The sequence below is a fragment of the Trachemys scripta genome, chromosome 16 (genome assembly GCF_013100865.1).
Source record: "Trachemys scripta elegans isolate TJP31775 chromosome 16, CAS_Tse_1.0, whole genome shotgun sequence".
NCBI classification, from domain to species: Eukaryota; Metazoa; Chordata; order Testudines; family Emydidae; genus Trachemys; species Trachemys scripta.
Window position 1 is genome coordinate 3,779,376 of NC_048313.1, and position 6,953 is coordinate 3,786,328.

Consider the following 6,953-nt stretch of genomic DNA (forward strand, 5'->3'; position numbering starts at 1 on the left):
GGTCTGTTCTGATCGAAGCCAGAAAATAAATCACCAAATCTATCGTCTGCGCTGAAAGAAAAGGCGGCTGGGAAAGGCGCCAGACCCAGCTGTGCAAACGGGCCAGATCCCCTGCCGGGGGAAATCAGCCTCACTCCGTTGGAGTCAGCGGGGCCAGATCCCCAGCTGGTGTAAACGGGCGTCACTCCAAAGCCGACCGACACTGAGAACCAGGCTTGTGCCGTGAGCTCCCCTGAGCCGCGGGGGTCGGCTGAGGGGACAGCCATTGGCTTAGCCGGGCAGAGGGCCCGTTCCCAGAGGGAGTGCTCCCGGGGACAGGGGGTTTATGGCACTGGGTCCGTGTGGCTTAGCTATGCCAGGAAGTCTGGGGTTTTATGGGACGCAGGAAATGAGACACTGGCAAAGGTATGACGTCTCCCTTGGCGGAAAGGTTCCCAAGGCCCGGCCTGCTAATTTCCAGGCTGGGAAATCAACAACTGGCCAGTGCAGCGGTGCCACTTGGCAAGGGCTCCCCGTGTGCCTCAGGGAGACAACAATCGAGCAGTGTGAATGTCCTTAAAGGGGCCAGGTTCTCCAGCAGGGCAGGTGCCCGGTGCCAAAGATCAGCCAGATTCGATCCCCACCACATCATCAGTAACTTCGGAGATGCTTAGCCTTCCTCCCTGGATCTCAAAGCACTTCACAGGGATGGGTCATTGGTGCGACCCTCATTTTGCATATAGGGGAAACTGAGGCACAGAGCGGTGGGGGGCGGGACTTACTCGAGTCTGGGGATAGAACCCAGTTTTCTGGGCAGTCTCCACCCACCATGCTACCTATATGAGTGTCTCAACAGCCAAAGGTAATTTACAAATGATCCCTAGATCTCAACGCGTTTCACAGAGGAGAGAAGTAGCAACACCCCCATTTCGCAGATGGGGAAACTGAGGCATGGAGAGCCAAGATCAACAACATGCTCTTTGAGGCCTAAGTAGAGGAGGTCAATTGGGTGCTATTACAGACCAGTGTCAGCATTCTATGGTGAGGGCACACTATGGAGTAACTGAGGTCAATAGCGTGCCATTACAGACCAGTATTACCAAGGTCAGCAGTGTGCCATTATGAACCAGTGTAACCAAGGTCAACAGTGTGCCATTATGAACCAGTGTAACCAAGGTCAAGATCATGCTGTTATGGACCAGTATAACCAAGGTCAATATCGTGCTATTACAGACCAGTATAAGCAAGGTCAATATCGTGCCATTACAGACCAGTATAATCAAGGTCAAAATCATGCCATTATGGACCAATATAAGCAAGGTCAATATTGTGCCATTACAGACCAGTATAAGCAAGGTCAATACTGTGCCATTACAGACCAGTATAAGCAAGGTCAATACTGTGCCATTACAGACCAGTATAAGCAAGGTCAATATCGTGCCATTATGGACCAGTATAACCAAGGTCAATATGGTGCCACTGAGGACCTGGAACTACTCAGTGCCCTTCCCAGCCAGCAGAGGTGGTTTCCTCTCATGAATGACCCTCTGAGCAGCTTGTGAATTATTTCCTTTCCCCCTTCCCTGGCTGGCGGCGGGAGCTTTCCAGCCCACACCGGGAGCTGCAGAGTGGGAAGCGCGGTCTGTAAATTACCCCCACCACTGGAGCAGCGTCCCTTGAGTGGCTTCTCGCTCCAGGACCAGGTGAAGTGCGGCGAATAACTCAGCTTTACTGCTGAAGTCAGGGCCAGAGTCTGGCTTCTGCATATACCTATGCACAGGCACAAGCACACACACGTGTGTGCAAACATATGCACACGCCCACACAGGCACTAGCACACACGTGTGTGCATGCAAACATAGGCACACACATCTCAATCCATCCCTGCAGCGGGCGGGGATCCCATGGGCTGGGACCTTGATCTTGGGAGTCCTTTGGGCACCTTAACCTTCTAAACAGAAGCAATTTTTAACAAAAGCGGTGAATAAAACCCCATCCAACTCCAGCTCCCTGAGGGTCCCCCGGGCACAGCCCCCGGGCCGCACACTCCAGGGCTAACAGGAAATCTGGGGTATGCAACAAGCCACTGCCCGGCTGACCCCCCCACAGCTAAGCAACTTGGGCTTGGCTTAGTTCTAGTTGGGACTGAACGTTCACCAGGGCGTAGGCCGAGCAGGGATGGTTCGAGTCCACGTTGCGAAGTTTCCACCCCTTTTCCGCCTGGCAGCGTGAGATGCTCTGGCCCATGTTCTCCCCAGCGCCGGGGATCCCAAACCCAGCCTGGGGGGAGCTGGAGGGGAACTGCCTCATTGAGTCAATGCAGTGGCTGTTGCATCACACGCTCCGCTGCCCCGCGGGACTGAGGCTCTGGGACAAGAGCGGGCCAGGATTTTGCAACAATCGGTTGATTTATGGCCCCTTGCCCTTTGTTCAGAGACATTTCCCTGGCTTCACCATTTAAAACCGGCTTGGGGCATGCAAGCAACACCGGTCTATACCGGTGGGGCCGGCTATCAGACGGGTGTCCCATGCACAGCACTGCGGCCTAGTGACTGGAGCGTTGGGCTGGGACTCAGAAGATGTGGGTTCTCGTATTAGCTCTGCCGGGCAAGTGCCTGCTCTGTGCCTCAGTTTCCCCATCTTTAAAACAGGGATAATGATACCGACCTTCTTGGGGAAGGGCTTGGAGATCTACAGGGAACAAGAGCCCAGGGCGGTTCTTCTTTTGCGCCAGTTACTAGAAGGATTCACAAGCAGCAATGAACAATTATCCATGAGCTAGACGGGGAAGGCTGGTCTGGTGATTATAGACCTGAGTATCAGGACTCCTGGGTTCTATCCCCGGCTCTGGGAGGGGAGTGGGGTCTAGTGGTTAGAGCAGGGGGCTGGGAGACAGGACTCCTGGGTTCTTTCCCCAGCTCTGGGAGGGGAGTGGGGTCTAGTGGTTTGAGCAGGGGGGCTGGGAGACAGGACTCCTGGGTTCTTTCCCGAGCTCTGGGAGGGGAGTAGGGTCTAGTGGTTAGAGCAGGGGGGCTAGGAGACAGGACTCCTGGGTTCTTTCCCGAGCTCTGGGAGGGGAGTGGGGTCTAGTGGTTAGAGCAGGGGGCGCTGGGAGCCAGGACTCCTGGGTTCTGTTCCCTGCACTGAGAAGTAGCTAGAAAGGGGGAACTGGAAACCCCGACTCGTGGTTCTACTCCCAGCTCTGCTGTGTGAACGTGGGAGGAGCCGCTTTCCATCTCTCTCTGTACCTCAGTTTCCCCATCTGTGAAATGAAGTTAAAGATACTCTTGCGCCTTTTTGACCCGAGCAGCAAGTCAAAGCTGGGGGCCCTGTGCGTGTTCCAGCCGGGAGCAGAGGTTGGCGATAGTCGCTATTTCTTGGAGGCAGTTTTGTTTGTTTACAAAGAACGGACGACTGAATGCAGAAGGAATCCAAAAATGGCCAACGTCTCCTTTTGCTCACAGCCCCGGGAGCATTCTCTTCAGCCTGCTCCCCTGACCCAAAAACCGCCCCGGGTTCCTTCCCGAGGCAGACACCGTGCATCTCAGCTGCTCCTTCCAGCTGTCTCTCCGGGCACGTCTACACTACGGCTTGGGGCCAGCCGCACCCCCTGGGGGGACAGACGTGGGCTAGCTCAGCTCCGGCTAGCGTGCATAGAATAGCAGCGTGAACTTCGCCACACAGGCAGCAGCTCGAGTTAGTCCCCTGGGCTTGGACCAGGGGGTTGGGCAGGCTTGGATCACTGGGACAAGGGCTGTTTGTTTGCTCCATGTTTGTACAGCACCTGACACAATGAGGTCTGGGACCATGACTGGGGCTCCTAAGTGCTACCGTAATACATCTAATAGCAATAAAAATGTACAGCACCTGACACAACGGGGGGCCTGGGGCCATGACTGGAGCACCTAAGTGCTGCCATAATACACCTAATAGCAATAAAAATGTACAGCGCCCGGCACAATGAGGGCCACGACTGGGGCGCCTAAGTGCTACCGTAATACACCTAATAGCAATAAAAATGGACAGCGCCCGGCACAATGGGGCCCGGGGCCATGCCTGGGGTTCCTAGGTGCTACCATAATAAAAATAAATAATAATAATCTGTAAAGTGCTTTGAGCTCCTCGGGTGAAAGAGCTAAAGCATGATTTGTTCATCTTCTCTGGAGGGGTGGGAACATACCCTGGCCCCCCCTTCCCCATCTCCGTGGGGGCCGATCAGTCGGAAATTGCTGGGAGCAAGCGTCTTAAGCCACCCGCCCTCAAGCTGCGGGGGGCAAGTCACCCTGGGCGATCCCCACTGAGAACGTGTCTATCTGGGGAAATTGATGGGCATCGCTACCCTGGAATAATTATCCTGCTCCTACGGCTAGCCCGGAAGAGCCCCTTGTTTGCCCGCTCTACTCCAGACTAATCACTCCGCTTTGGGGGTTATACCAGGGAGAACTAGAGCCCCTATAGCTACGCCAGCCAATTCGCCCCCTCACCCCCCGCGGAAGAGAAGGCCTAGGTTGGGAAGCTGACGTGGTTTTAGTGATTCAGCAGCCTTGAATAGGTCCTTTCTCCCATCCATTGCTGACTTGGCAGCTAGGATGTCTGAAGGCTGGGTGGGGAGGGGCCAGGGGCTTTGTCTCAGGGACATAGAATAACTGTGGTCAGCCCTTAAAAAAATCATAAAGGCTTTCTGCTTGGTAGGAAGGGCTGCCTGGGGCGGGTCCATTCCCAGCTCTGATGCTGCCTCCCTATGGTACCTGGGCCTTGAGTTTGATATTTCAATAGCGCTCAGTGTGTCAGATGCTTGGCACTTTTGTTGTAGGGGTCAAGCCCTAGGAAATCTGGCTCTTCCCTGCCTCTGTTTCCCCAGCTGGAAAACAGGCAGAGCAATTCTCCCTTTCGCCTGCCTTGTGTCCGATTTGGGTCGAGGTCCTTAGCCGCCACCGTTCAGCGCCACGTGAGGCTTTGCTAACATTTCAATTTTTTCAAGTATCCGTGTTAGTCTGGATCTGTAAAAAGCAACAGAGAGTCCTGGGGCACCTTTAAGACTAACAGATGTATGGGAGCATTTCAATTTTAGTAGCACGATTGTAAATTCCAGCGGAGGCAGCGTGGCCTCCCGGATAGAGTACTGGAGCAGGACTCGGGCGACTTGGGGTCTATGCTCAGCTCTGTCCCTGGCCTGCTGGGTGACAGTGGGTCAGTCACGTCCCTGCTCCGTGCCTCAGTTTCCCTTTCTGTGCTCTGCATATTTGTAAACCCTGCATGGCGGGGACTGTCACTTTGGGTCTGTGCAGCGCCTGACACAATGGGGGCCCTGATTTCAGTTAGCGCCTCTTGATGCTACCCAGATATTTAGAGCTAGCTGAAATGTATTGACTGAATTTATTTATTTCAAGAAAAAATGCAGCACAGGCCAGCTCCAACGTGTTTTGTGAAAACTCTTTGAGACAAAATTTTTGAATTTTCATCACACACACAAAAAAAAAACCCCAAACTTTTTCATTTCAGATCAATATTTTCATTTCACTTTATGTTTTGAACGCTGGAAAAGAACGAACATTTCACTCGGATGGCCAATGAAAACGTTGATTCGGAATGACCCCAAAAGCCTCATCTGGGATTTTGTCGTCAACAAACATTGAAATTTTTGGCCAAAAAATTCAACCAAAATTGTTCGATTTTTTTTTTTGGGCTGAAATAAAATTGGATTTTTCAACCCACTCCAGGGACAATAATAAGCGGGTGAGGTTGTCTCTTTAGTTGTGTTTGAACCAGTGTGAAAGAAAGAGTTGTAGACGTTACTGCAGAGTCAATACAAATGTTTTGCTTCTAGTGGCAATTAACCCAAGTCTCCAGGGAGAAAATGATGCATCCTGTCTAACAACTATGCTGGGCAAAAATTTGATTGTTTTAATAATTTCAGTGGATAATATGGATGCTTATTTTTAAGCCTTTGTTCAATTTGTATTGATTTAAACTATCACCGTTGTGGGAACTCATGGGGGGGATCAGACAATTATTTAATTAGACAGTGATATTCCAACAGCGAAAGCTTTATTGCCGCTAAAATACCAATTGTCGACATCAAAGTACACCATCCTTACATCCAACCCTCATTACTTCTCATCAGCGTTTTTTCTCACTTTGCCTGTGCGTAAATTTCAGTGATCATCCCATGGAAATATTTTTTCCTCCCTTTGAGTGTGCAAGGTGACATTAATGGTTACTGACATTGACTGATCAAACTCTATCCCTTCCAAGCCTACCAACAAACTCTGTGTGGATGTGAACTGCTCCTGCTGTATCTCGATATGGGTGTGTGTGTGTGTGTGTGTGTGATCCTGCTGCCTCATTGTACCTATTCTCTGTGTGTGTTTGTTCCTACTGCCAGGCCTGTACTCATTCTGTGTGTGTGTGTGTGGTCCTGCTGCCTGGCCTGTACCCAACCCACTGTGTGTGTGTGTGTGTGAGATCCTGCTGCCTGGTGTATACCCACTCTGTGTGTGTGTGTGATCCTGCTGCCAGGCCTGTCTCATTCTGTGCAGAGGTGTGTGTGTGTGTGTGTGTGTGTGTGTGTGGTCCCGCTGCCTGGCCTGTACCCAACCCACTGTGTGTGTGTGTATGTGTGTGTGTGAGATCCCGCTGCCTGGCCTGGCTGTACCCATTCTCTGTGCGTGTGTGTGTGTGTGTGATCCCACTGCGGCGGTTGCATGGACTGTGTGTGCATGTGTAGTTAGAATCCCGTAAGAAAGGGGTTAAAACCCAGCAGTGCATCTGCCTGTGAACAGGAAATTGTCCAACAGAAGTGAGTGTGAGAGAATGTTTGCTTGTCCGTTCCCCCCCCAGCCCAGCCTTCAACATTTCAACTGGGCCTCCATCAGCACCCCCCCATTCCTCCCAGCTGGGATCTGGTGTCCCCCACTTCCCCCCCACCCCCCCATTCCTCCCAGCTGGGATCTGGTGTCCCCCACTTCCCCCCC